The sequence below is a fragment of the Rhincodon typus genome, chromosome 21, assembly GCF_021869965.1.
Source record: "Rhincodon typus isolate 14 chromosome 21, sRhiTyp1.1, whole genome shotgun sequence".
Classification (NCBI taxonomy): Eukaryota; Metazoa; Chordata; class Chondrichthyes; order Orectolobiformes; family Rhincodontidae; genus Rhincodon; species Rhincodon typus.
In genome coordinates, this window is record NC_063352.1 from 45,136,745 (window position 1) to 45,151,356 (window position 14,612).

The following is a 14,612-nucleotide window of genomic DNA, read 5'->3' on the forward strand; positions in this document are numbered from 1 at the left end:
AGTGCAAAAATAATAAAGTGTGTGATATTCACCAGTGGAATTAATTCTGACAGTAGCATGAGTATTTCTGGTAATCTGAGTCATTTGCTGGCAGTTATTTTATTTAGGACAGCCATTATTTCCTGATACTGTAACAATCCTAGAAATATACTTGCCTGTTTTAAATGTGCATTTGTACTTGTAGTGCAGGCAGAGAGACTTTATACTTCACTTTGCATAATTCATAAAAAAGAAGGGAAATAAAATGAGCCGCGACCGTGATCCTTGTAATTTTGTTTAAACATTGACTGAGGTTCTGTGCCAATTATGATGCCAGTAACTGGATATGCTTCGGCTTTTGTGAAGAGATCAGGAAAAAAGCACCATAAGCTGAGAAAGCTCTGATGAATAGCCATCTAGATGCAAAACGTTAACTTGCTGTCTCTCAATGGATGCTGCCTGACCCACTGTGATCTCCAGCATTTGTTGTTTTCAGTTCAAAAAAGCAGCATATCCCTGTTAAACCATTGAACATATTCACTGATGTTTTATTGAATTATTCTTGTATAGTAACCAAGTGGAAGATCAGGATGTGAAAATGACCAATGAAAACCAAATTATTCAGCGTTCCAAGAAGAAACAAGTAGCTGACCCAGGTTGGATTTTCACTTTTTTCTCTGTTTCAAATAGTTAAAGGGAGGTTAAGGAAAGAGAAAGACTTAGTTTATATAGTACTTTTCAAAACTTAGGTCATCTCCACTTTGGACATGCAGCAGCTAACTTACACCAAACAAACTCCGTCTCCTTGATCCATTGAGGGAGGAGCAGGCCATAGCAAAGTACATAAGGCACCTTTTTCTTGATGTCTGTGAAAGATACTGAGATTTTGGAGCCCAATCATGAGATTGTAAGTGTTGGTACCTCAGTGCCTGAAGGTGAAAACCAGACTTTTGGATAGTCACAGACTCAGCAGTGGTGGAAGAACGGCTGTAACCCTATCGACGTTACTTAATCTATAAGCCTCAAGCAGATCAGCGAGCAGCACTTGAATTTTCTGGTCTAATATCGTGTGGTCCATTGCAGAAGTGCAGTCTCGATGTCCTGAGGTTCTGGGAATTTGGAGCCAAATTTGAAAAAAGGATCTTGAGTTCCCTGGGGAGTGTAGACACATTTGGTGGATTTCACATCATCGATGATGTCTGGCCTCCTCTGGTAAAAGCATATAATATCTACATTATCATTTGACAAATTAGATTTTTAAAACAGACACAGATTTTGTTTTCAGTTCTGTCAATATAACTGTTTCTTTTAAGTGGTCAGAAAGTCATTTGGAATGGCAAAGTTAATGCATCACTTCTAAGAAAGCATGTGACTTCATTTAAGTGCCTGCAGGATTGATTTTTTTTTTTTTTTTATTCATGGGATGTAGTTGTTACTGGCTGGGCGAGCATTGCCCATCCCCAGTTTTCCTTAAGAAAGTGGTAGTGATGAGCTGATTTGAACAACTGCAATCCATTTGGTGTAGGTGCCATTTGTGTTTCCCTGTCAGGATGGTGAGAGACCTGGAGGGAACTTGTGCTAATCAAGTGGCCTGCTTTATCCTTGATATTGATTTGGATTTCGAGTATTGTTTGAGAGTATTCAGTCACACTCCTTTGTGCCTTGTAGAAGATGGACAGGCTTTGGAGAATCAGGTGGTGAGTTACTCGCTGCAGGATTCCTGGACTCTGACCTGCTCATGTATCTACATGGCTAGTTCAGTTTCTGGTCAACGATAACCCCCCAGGAAGTTGATAGTTGGGGATTCACCAATAGTAATGCCATTTGAATGTCAAGGGGTGATGGCTCGATTGTCTCTTGTTGTAGATGGTCATTGCCTAGGCATTTATGTGTCATGACTGTTACTTGCCACTTGTCATCCCAAACCTGGATTTTGTCCAGCACTTACTGCATTTAGACCTCGACTGCTTCAGTATCTGAAGAGTCACGAATGGTGCTGAACACTGTGCAGTCATCAGCAAACATTCCCACTAAGGTTTTAGAGTAGATTTGTAGCTCAGGTTGTGGATGTTGTGGTTGGTTGGCTCGTCGAGCTGGTTCGTTGTTCGGCAGACGTTTCATTACCCTGCTGGGTAACATCATCAGTGCAGCCTCCGATGAAGCGCCGTTGTGTTTTCCCACCTGGTATTTAAACTCTGGTGTCCGTTGAGCTGGATTACCTCACTTCCAATTTTCCTTCACAATGGAGTGTATATGGGGTCTAGCTCTATGTGTTTATTGATGGCCTTCTTAGTGGAGAACCAGGCCTCTAGGAATTCCCATGCTTGTCTCTACTTCGCCTGTCCCAGGATCCTGGTGTTGTCCCAATCGAATTGGTGGTTTTCCTTATCCATGTGGATGATGATGAGTGAATATTGGTTGTGTCTTTTTGTTGCCAGTTGATGTTTGTGTACCCTTGTGGTTAATTTCCTTCCTGTCTGTCCAATGTAATGTTTGTCGCAGTCTTTGCAGGGAATCTTGTATATGACATTGTTCCTGTTCATGGTGGGTAGTGGATCTTTGGTTCAGGTTCATTCTCACCTTATCTCTGAAATTCATCTCAGTTGTTCATGTTGGGACCCATGTTGATAGCACTTTTCATCATTTAACTGATGATCATGACTAGACTGATGGGACAGTAATTGGCAAGTTTGGATTTGTACTGCTTTTTGTGTGTAGGACAAACCTGGGCAATTTTCCATGTTGACTACGTTGTAGCTGTCCTGGGATGCAGCAAGTTCTGAAGCACTTCAGCACTATTCATGGAATGTTGTCAGGACTCATTGCTTTTACAGTAGCCAGAATCTCCAACCATTTGTTGATATCACAAGGAGAAAATTAAATTGGCTGAATATTGGTATCGTTGGTGCTGGTGACCTCTGGTGGAGGCTGAGATGGATCATCCACTCAGTATTTCTAGCTGAAGGTTGTTGCAAATGGTTTGGCCTTATCTTTTGCATTGATGGAGAGGTTTGTGGAGCCACCTCCTCCAGTGAGTTGTTTAATTGTCCGGCACCATCCACGACTGGATGTGGCAGGACTGCAGAGCTTAGATCTGATCCATTGGTTCTAGTCTGGTGCTGCTTCCGGGAATGTCTCCTGCACTCTAAACTGAGTTAGGATTGATCCTCCATCTTGATAGTAATGGTAAAGTGAAGGATATGCCTTTCCATGAGGTCATAAATGTGTTGGAGTACAATTCTGCAGCTTGCTAATGGCCCATAGCACTTTATGGATGCCCAGTCTTGAGTTGCTAGATCTGTTTGAAATCTATTCCATTTAGCGTGGTGATTGTGCGACACAACACAATGGAGTGTATTCTCAGAGTGACAATGCGACTTCATCTCCACAAGGACTGTGTGGTAGTCATTCTTATTCATACTGTCGTGGACGGATGTATTTGTGGCTGCAGGTTAGTAAGATTGAAGTCAAGTATTTTTTTTTACTATCACCTGCCACAGACCAGTCTGGCAGCTACGCCCTTTAGGATTCAACCAGTTCGGTCAGCAGCGCAGCTACTGAGCCACCCTTAGTGGTGGACATTGAAGTCCCCACCCAGAGTACATTCTGAGCTCTTTCCACACTCAGTGTGTTCAACATGATATTGATTCATCAGCCAAGCAGGGTGAGGCAGGGTGTCCATCTGATGTGATGGAATTTGAATCCAGGTCCCGAGAACATGGGTCTCTGGATTATTGGTCTAATGACAATAACTCTAGGCTATCACCTCCCCCAGGAGCATAATTGATTGTGTTTACAAATTGGAACTTTTATGACATACGGAAGAAAAAGACCAGCAACCGTTAGTGATTTGAGTCTAGTTCAGGAGATCAGTTTATTTCCAGCAGAACGACAGCCTGTTACCTGTGTGGAAATCTCCAGACTGGGAGAATGTAATTTGTAGAATATCCAGGTGGTGAGGCTTTGCTAAGTCTTCAAGTGTGTAAGGTGTTCAAACTGGCGGAACTAAAATGAGGTTTAAGCCAACAAAACTAGAAAGAGTCAAATAAGACATTAAGGAGTTAAAATAGGAGTCATATTTCACTGGATCAAGCATCTGGAAAGGTTAAAGTGTTATTTTTGCTGTACATTTCCTTTCTAAACTTTTTTTTGATTTGCTTTTGTGTAATAAACGTGTTTACTTTAAAAAAATCACATTGGCAGCCTTGTGTGAACATGTTCAGTAATTAACCACCATTGCAGCTAAAAAAATTAAACTTATGAACTATCAAGCCAGATTTCACTTTGGGATTTGACTTGTCCAAAGTTATTATCAGCAGGGATCATAACACCGCTGAGATTTTTCAGTGCTTTTGTTCTTATTTCAGACATGACTAGTAAGGGTTTGGTCAAGGGATAGGTCATGGTGGTTTAAGCTAGCAGTTAACTTGTCTTTAGGGCTAAAATGCATCCATTATTTGGTATTTCAACCACTTGAAGAGAGGATAAAAGCAGGGGGTGAAAGAGCAAATGATATCAGCAGATAGCCAAAGCTAGAGATGAAGGTGAGAAGCTCCTTATAGACCTGAATGCCCAGAGACCATCTTGAATCATAAACCTGAGTTATAATTTTCTGCTGTGCGCACAGCCTCCTTCAGGAGACCTCACCTTCCTACTTCACAATATTACATTGATTTCCTTTAAACACAAATGTGTAATTTGTTATGTGTGATCTTGTATTTTCTGGTGGATTTATTGTAAGTATAATTCAAAAGTTATCGATGGGCGTGGAATTTTGGGAAAAACATTTGGAAAAATCTGTATATAGTTCTGGAGTTATAACTTCATTTCTATATTTGCATTTGGAAACTTCGAAGTGAGTGGGAACCTTAAAATTATACAGTGCACACAGGCTCCAAGTTCTCACTTGCAATCGAAGAATACGTAAGAAACGGGAACAGTAGTGAACCAAACAAGCCCCTGAACCTGCATTCACACTCAATCCAATCATGACTGATGTTCAACTCCAGCCATACTTTGTACCCTTGATTCCCTGAGATCTCAAATCTGTCGACCTCAGCCTCAGCAGGATGGCATGGTGGCTCGGTGGTTAGCACTGCTGCCTCACAGCTCCAGGGACCAGGTTCAATTCCAACCTCAGACAACTGTCATGTGGAGTTTGCACGTTCTCCCTGTGTCTGCTCCAGTTTCCTCCCACAGTCCAAAGATTAGGTGGATTGGTCATGCTAAATTGCCCATAGTGTCAAGAGATGTGTAGGTTGAGTGGATTAGCCATGGGAAATGCAGTGTTACAGGGATGGGGTAGGGAGTGGGTCTAGTTGGGATGCTCTTTTTGGAGGAACGGTGTAGACCCGATTGGCCGAATGGCCTGCTTCCACATTGTAAGGATTTATTCACAGCCCAATGGGGTAGAGAATTTAAAAGATTCACAACCTTTGAGTGATGTAATTTCTTCTCCTCTCAGACCTAACTCCTAGATGGTGATACAGCTGATACCACCCTGCCTCTATGTTTGTTTTCTCGCTGACACTGCCCTCCCAACACTCCAATCACTCTGACTCTTCCAAAACCACAGCAGCTGGTTGATAAGCTACCACTCTGTCCACCCTTTGCAGCTTTAATTCTACCCAGCTTTCGTGCTCTTCCCTTACCACTTAAACACCTACATTCGTCCATACCCAGATAAACTCACACTGAAAACCTCTGATGCATCTTTTCAGAACGCGGCAGATAGGGCTTTAAAAATTGACGATGGATGCTGCGCAGATTTTCCATGCTGCTCCTTTGGAAGAAACAGGTAGTTCAACATTGACAGTTAGTAGATGCTTATCAAGAGGTACAGATTGAAGAAAGCGATTAGAATCTGCTAGTGAGGCATAATTGGGCTGGACAGCTGGCTTCCATTATAGGTTATGTAATGTGCACATGTGCTCTGGCCTACTTTTTTCCAACAAAATGTCAAAATGAGAAGAAGAATTACAATTTAGACAACATGCAGGGAAGCAGTGGCATTATCATAATTTCACTGGACTTGCAATCCAGAACCCCAGGCTAATGTCCTGGGGACATGGGTTCAAATCCCACCATGGCAGATGGTGAACTTTGAATTCAATTTTTAAAAAATCTGAAATAGAGAGCGAGCGATCTTGTCATAAGAACCCATCTCGTTCACTAATGTCCTTTAGGGAAGGAAATCCACTGTCCTTATCCAGTTTACTGGCCTAAACATGACCCCAGACTCTGAGCAATGTGGTTGACTACTCACTGCCCTCTGGGCAATTAGAGATCGGCAATAAGTGGCAGTGGTACTCTCATATCTGTCAATGAATATTTTTTTAAAACTCTTTTTATAGGTAATGGTATTGGTTTTCGGTATACATGGTTAAAATGAAAATTAAAACTGAAAAATGTATCACTTATTTTTCATGTCCAATGAGTGGATGGATGCAACAAAAGATTTGAGCATCATTTTACTTCAGACCTTTTGTTGAAACTTGCACTGTGAGTTATCCAAAGAGTGAAGTTAATTTCCTACTACTGGCATCCAGTTTTAGTTTATTTCCATTAACCAATTCTTTCCTATTGGTCTGTGTTTTATTTGGACTTGGTGATATTTAGAAATGTCATAAAATGCAGCGTCACAACAAGATCAGTTTGGTCCATCAGGCTAGTCCAGTTTAGAGTTGTAAGATGCTTTAATGTGTTATTTTATTGTTAATTTCTTGACATTTGTATTTGTGCACTGAAGGTAATCATTAAGAACAAAAGTTTTCTATCACTACCAAAGAGATTTATATTTCCTGTATCAGATTACAGTATTTAAACATGCAATTTGGTCTGCCCTATTGTTAGATTTATTTTTAAGTTGGCACTCACATACTGTTGAAAAGTTGAGTTAAATATAGCAAGTATATATTATAGAGAATAATACCTCTGTGACAGTAGAAAACTATAATCAGAAAACATACATTCCACCACTGAGTTGTAATTATACTAGCGTCAATTTTTGTGCGTTATAATTATCATTAACTTTATTGTGTATTGTATCAGCATTCTTTGCCAAAAAATTGCTATGAATTTCACCATTGACTGCTCTTGTACCCAACAATAAAAAGAACAGGGCAACACTTGATATGAAGACTTTGGAAGGGATACGAATGAGATGTTTACTCTGGCTTCTAGGATAAAGGTTATAGTTATGTGGATAGATTGAATGAATCTGGATTTGTTTTTCTTTGAACAAAAAAGGCCCAGGTGAAATTTGATAGAGATGTTTACAATCACGAGGGGTTTAGCTGGAGTAAATAAGGAGAAACTGTTCCCAGTGGGGTGACTGGTCGATTACCAGGGGTCGCAGCCTTTAAGGTGTACTGTATTTATCTAGTTCTGGTTCTTTCTGATCATCAAAATGTTGCTAAAGAATCATTTGCAATTTGCTTCTCTCCTCCACTTTCCACAGGAATTATCTTTTACCTTCCACTATTCATTCTCTGTATGCTATTTGTATTTTGACTTCTCCCAAAAGCTTATCTGGGCTAGTTAGACAAATATTATAACTGTGAGAGCGGATCAGAGGATGGGAATTCTGCAGGAAGTAACTTGCCTCCTGATACCCCATAGCCTGCATTCAATCTGTGGTACTGGTCGGAGTGTAATGGAATACAGTCCACTTGATGATCACCCCATCCACCACCTTCAAACATTCGTTCCCTGCACCACAGTAGTGTGTACTGTCTACGAGGTGTACTGCAGCAACTCTCCCAGGGTCCTCTGGGACCACCTTCCAAACCTATGAGCTCTACCATCGATAACAGCATGAGCAGCAGATATATGGGAACAGCACCACCTGCAGGTTCCCCTCCTTCAATGTTGCTGGAGCTGCCTGTCTTACAGCTGTGATGTATTTACACCAAACTGACTGCGGCTCATCACCCACTCAAAAGCAGTAAGGGCCTGCAACAAATACTGGCATTGGCAATGAAGCTGATACCACATCAACAAATATTAAGCTAGAGAAGAGATTACTGGGCCACTTGATGAGATATTTGTATCATTGGCAGCCGCAGATAAGGTGCCAGAAGACTGGAGGTTGGCTAAAGTGGAAGGCTATAAGGAAAAGCCAGGTAACTATAGACCGGAGAGCCTTATGTAGTGATGGGTAAGTTGTCGGAGGATATTCTGAGGGGCAGGATTTACATGCATTTGTAAAGGCAAGGACTGATTAGGTATAGTCAACGTGGCTTTGTGCATGGGGAATTGTGTCTCACCAACCTGATTGAGTTTTTGATGAGGTGACTGTAGTGATTGTACAAGGTCAGCCAGCTGGACCTCATAGAATACAGATTCCCTGATTGCAGTTGTTAATCAGTTTACTGCCAAGGTAGAAGTGTTTAAAACTATGAATTTCATAAGTTCATAAGATATAGAGGCAGAATTAGGCCATTCAGGCCATTGAAGTTTCTCTGCCATTCGATCATGGCTGATATGCTCCTCAACCCCATTTTCCTGCCTTCTCCCCATAACCCTTCAACTCATTACCAATTAAAAGTCTGTCTAACTTCTCCTTAAATTTACTCACTGTCCCATCATCCACCGCACTTTGGGGTAGTGAATTCCACAGATTCATAACCCTTTGGGAGAAGTAGTTTCTCCTCAACTCTGTTTTAAATTTGCTACCCCTTGTCCTAAGACTATAACCCCTTGTCCTAGAATGCCCCACAAGAGGGAGCATCTGCTCCACGTCTATTTTATTTGTACCTTTTATCATCTTGAATACTTCAATGTGATCTTCCCTCATTCTTCTAAATTCCAGAAAATATAGGCCTAAACTGTTCAATCTCTCTTCATACAACAAACCCCTCATCTCTGGGATCAATCTAGTGAACCTCCTCTGAACTGCCTCCAATGCCACTATATCTTTCCTCCAATAAGGAGACCAAAACTGTGCACAATACTCCAGTGCAGTCTCACCAATGCCTTGTATTGTTGCAACAATACTTCCTTACCTTTATATTCTATTCCTTTAGCTATAAAAGCCAACATTCAATTTGCTTTCTTTATTTATCTGCTGTACCTGCATGCTAGTTTGCTGTGACTCATGAACGAGGACACCCAGATCCCTCTGCACCGGGGTATCCCGCAGTGTCTCCCCATTTAGATAATAGGTCGCCTTCCCATTTTTCTGACCAAAATGCATGACCTCACATTTATCCATGTTAAACTCCATCTGCCACATTTTGGCCCACTCTCCATTTGTAAGGTTCTTATTTCCTCATTGCAATTTACCGTCCAGCCTATTTTTGTGTCATCCACAAATTTGGCTATAGAGCCTTCTATCCCTGTACCCAAGTTGTTAATGTAGATTGTAAATTGCTGGGGTCCGAGGACTGACTCCTGTGGCACCCCACTTGTTACTTGCCATCCATTAAAAAAACCATTTATCCCGTCTCTCTGCCTTCTGTCCATCAGCCAGTCACCTATCCAAATTAATAAATTACCCCAACCCCAAATGATATGATTGACAAAATAGCTTAGATAGAAGGTGGCTCAAGAAGGTAAAGGGTCTAGAGCAGAGCATACAAAGCTCAGTTTGCAGGTAGATATAAAGCTATGGGATTCACTTCCAAGCTTAGTGGTCTAGGCAGAATCTCTTTAGTTGTTTTGAGATTAGAATTTGATAAGTATGTGAAGGAAGATACAATCAAAAGATATGAGAGCAGAGTGGGTTAGTGTAATTTGGATGATTTGCAGATTGGAAGCTAAACAGACGGACTGGTTCAGCTGAATGGTCACTCTATGCTGTAAGTTTTATGCAATGAACACTTACTAGAGCTTTTATTTAAAGAAACATTTTCAGTCTCTGTTAAAAAAAACATTGCAAGGAAGCAGTTGATTTTAAGCTTTTCTTCTCATCTAGTTGCACGTCGTGTTAAATTAATGGATTCTCTTTTGTAAACTGCGTTTACCAATAAATTTAATCTTCGGTTTTCTTTTAGCTTTGCGACCAAAGACATGCATGACCGACAGAGGATCATTTGGGAGAAGAAGGTTTTTATAAAGATCTCATCACGGTGAATTATCTGCAAGTTACTGCTTTTGGTTCTGATTATGCTGTCCATGTTTGAAACATAGTTTTGCTTTCTTTTTGGCAAAAGCGGACAGGAATTTCTCATCAAAGTAACCATAGATTGATCACACTTAAACACTATTTACCTGACATTCCCCGTACATTTGATTATTTTCTCCTTTGTGTTTTCTTGGCTGTTTAATCTGTTAAAGTGCTGAGTCACCTGCAATTAGGATTCAGCACCTTCAAGTCAAGTACACAGTGAACTTTCTTTACTGTATGTGGTAAGGACTGTCTTCACAATATCAGCTGTAAAGAAATTGATGAAGCGGCAGAATGAGCTCAGAGACTAATATATGCTCCTCCAACCTCTCTTTGGTGTGCCTACTTACCGAACATTTGTGCCTAACTGCGCATTGTTGCCATTCGGCTGTATCTTTGCAAAATTGAATTTGAACAAAATAACAAAATAATTATTAATCCCATCTTTTTTAATTTGGTTGGGAGTTGACGAAAGTCAGTGTTTTGAAATACAGTCATCAAGGTTAAATGCATCTGTATGTCCCTCTGTCAAATATATTGCCCTTCACTTTGAGAAAATCCATGATATTCATGTTTAAACAAATATTCGATCACTTTGCAACATGCTGTATTCCAGCTCAATTGAGACAAAAGTCCTATTCAGATCTTTTGTTTAAAAATTCCCTAGTTTATCTATTAGGCATTCTCTGTTCTAAGAAGTTCTAGAATTTCTTAGTACCAATGCCTGTTTTGGTAAACTATGTTCCTGTCATGAGAATATAATCAGTATTGATCCAAATTATCACTACTTTAAGATGTAATTTCTTCTTAAATTCGATGAACACTGAATGATTTTTAAGCAACTGACTGCTAATATGGCAATATTCTATTGAAGAATATATTTATTAAGTCATCTGATGACTCTACCCTTCCAGCAATCCAGTGGACTAATGAAAAAGCAACATGCAACTATGTATATTCATCAGCTATGCTGAGTCAAAATGGCTTCTTCTCACATTGAGAACTCTTACTAATGCCTCATTTGGAAACACAGCAATTGCAAAAAGCAAATACAATCTAACTCCAAAACGTGATTAATTGCATTGCACAAAACCAGTGCTGATGTCTTATGAACTTTGTGACGTTTTTGTAGCATTGAAGCAATGCATAATGTACCCCTAATGTCTTGTACTTAGACACATATCAGACTTTATTCTTTCAAATGTTTTCCATGTAATAATTGTACATATGTATGTGATATGTAAAGAACAGCAGTACTTATTAAAAAAGTTTTCAAATCTGATGAGCAATTTAAGTAGTTTTAATGTTACAGTGTAAATGAATATCAACTTCTGAGCAACAAATATATTTCATAATGAAATTAAATCTATTTTTCTCCATAAATTAACAATTTTAATGTTTGGGTGGCATTAAACTAATTCTGACTATCATTTGAAAAGGTTATACCCATTAGAATTACATTTACATGTTACCTTATTCTAAGTAGAATTCCTAATGTGTGTAATTGAACCTTTCTGTCATAACCAAATTGCCTGGATGAAATACCAATTATCTGTAAAGCTGTAGCAAAAGACAGTTAAAATTAACAACAACCAACCTGTAAATAGTTTGAAATAACTCTTGCAGGGGTGGAGTGAGACCACTGGCACCAAATCAGTGCTGCATGCTCACTGATATCACGTTTTGCCTTTTTTGTATATTTCACTCTGACCGCACAGATGCTGTCACCAATACAAGGTCCAGTACAAGTTACACCACGGACTATGCACACATCAGAGGCACCATTTCATAGCTCTGCATACGTTTATAGTATCATAGGCGTCAATTGACCCAACTTTTTGCTCCATGTTTATGAGAATTTAGTGCAACAGATAAAGTATATTCTTCCCTGTATGAAGTGACTATATACAATATATCAGGGTTATTTTGCAGACTGGTAGAGGAAATGTTTGCGAAATGTGAGCATTCTATTGCATCTATTGCATTTGATTATTGTTGGGAATTATTAAGTGAAATATTCCTACATTTGAAGTGTCTTTTGGTCTATTCATTCCCCTCTCCCTCTCAATCATGTACTTTTCTGTTTGGGCTTACTAGGGCCAAAAAGGTAGTTTTTAAAAACCTGCTTGTGTTTTTAAACAGCTTTACTTAAAACATAGTTGTATGAAAAGGCGCTCAGTGATAGCAACATTTATTGTCTCAAATTAAGAAAAATGGTTAATACAGTTACTACCTCAAACCTGTCATGATGTGTGTGGATTTCAGTCGCTGATAACTATATAAGCATTTCCTATGTTACAAAAGGTCAACAATATTAGTTTGTCATAAAATCTTTTCAGGTGCTCTGAGGTTATGAAAGATGCTGTGTAAATGCAATTTTTGTTTTTACTGAGCTGAATTTGTAAACTTGGGAATATTTTATGCTTTTTGGAATTTCAACAAAACTGCCAGTGTGATTCTTCCATGACCTTCCTTTCATGCATGACCTTCTGTATCACAGACAAAAGGCAACAATTTCTCGATTGTAAAGGGGATTGACAGGGCAGACCCAACTTATTTCATCTGGCTGGGGAATCTAGAAAATGAGGCACAGCCGGAGATTTCTTCACTCAAAGGGTTGTGAATCTTTGGAATTCTCTACCTCGGAAAGCTGTGGATGTCCCATGACTGAATCTGTTTAAAGATGAGATTTATTTTGTGTGTCTCAGAGAGTCAAAATACATTGGTGTTTAGCAGAAAAATTGAGCTGCAGAAAATGAACAGCCATGATCATATTAAATGGTGGATATGCATGAGGTGTTCTAGTAGTCTGCTCATCCTTATTCCATATAAGCCCAAGTTTAAGGCTAAGCTAACCTCTATGCTTGTGAAATTGATAGTACTCGTATTAAGGTTTGTTTACTTAATATATTGTTTGACAGGAGGTGGGTATTGCCTGTTGAGCCAGTGTTGATCATTCATCCCTAATGTCCCTTGAAAAAGGTGGTGGTGAGCTGCCTTGAACTGCTGCAGTCCATGGGAGTGTGGCAGCATCCACAATGCTCTCAGGGAAAGAATTCCAGGATTTTGATCCAGCAATCCTGAAAGAACAGAGATATATTTCCAAGTCAGGGTGGTGAGAAACTCAGAGGGGAACTTTTAGGTGATGCTCTTCCCATGTATTTGCTACCCCTGCATTTCAGGTGATAGAGGTCATGGGTTTGAAAGGTACTATTCTTGGTAAGTTGCTGTAGTGTAGCTTGTAGATTGCACTCTGACTGACTGTTGAAAGTGGTGATTGGAGGGCCAATCAAGCATAGAAATACCTTTACATCTTGCCCTGTGCCTCTTGGCTGGACAGACTTTGGAAGTCAGGAGATGAGTTATTGGCTGCAAAATTCCTAGCATCTGACCTGTTTTTGTAACCACAGTATTTTATATGGCTGGTTCAGTTCTGTTTCTCATAAATAATGACCACCAGGATATTGCTAATGAGAAATTTAGTGACAGTAATGCATCAGGAAGATACTTACTTTCTCTGATTGAATTGGTCATTGCATGGTGCAAACGTGATTTACCCATTAACAGTCCAAAAATTAGATATCGTCCAGAACTTTTTGCATTTGAACCTGGATTGCTTCAGTGTCACAAATGGTGCTCAACATTGTGCAAATCATCAGCAAACATCTCCACTTCTGACTGTATAATGGAGGGAAGATCATTGAAGCAGCTGAAGATGGTTGGGCTTAAGATACTACCCCAAGAAACTCCTGTAAAGGTAATAGACTGCAGTATTTGATCAAGGATCCTGAGCAAAACTATGTTCCACAGGATGAAGAAATTACATTCTTTCCTGTCTCTATGGGAGGTTCTCACAACTGCCACCCCACCACTTACCTTCCTTGCCTACAGTATATCCATTGAGCAAATCACAAGATGGAAACTGCTGATGGGCTACACATCTCAGTAAGAATGTAGGCAAAGCTAGTTTATGGAGTTTAATTCCCCAAAAGGAGCAGGTGGGTACACAGCTGTTGTAGAATTGTTAGGAATGGTCGAGGACAGGCTTGCTGCCTGGAATTCATTGGAGGTCCTTAAAGAACCATTCAACGGTTATCTTCAAAGACGTTATCCCACCTTCTGTACAAGTGCCAAGGTGCCCATGTTCGAGCCATCTGTTCACTAGAAGCTGAGTGCCTAGGAATGGGGTCAGGAGGGGACCCTCCATCTCTTTCCTCCCCCCGCAGATTTGAGACATTCCACACAACAATGTATCTGATCCCAGGGCCCTCTTGTATTCCAGCTTGTCCTCAGGCGTTTGGGAATGTCGAGCTGTTGATCCTTTGCTTGGCCAGCAGCTCCTGATTGAAACTGAATCTTAGAGCTCCCATAAATGGTGACAAAGGGGGCTGCCCTGAGATTTCTGGCTAGTGAATGCAGCCACTAAAGACAACACCAAATTCCTCCTTTTTGCACAGGTTTAAAACTAATGTTATCAAGTCACACAACGACAAGTGGTTTTACACAAAATAAGAAGCACAAAAGG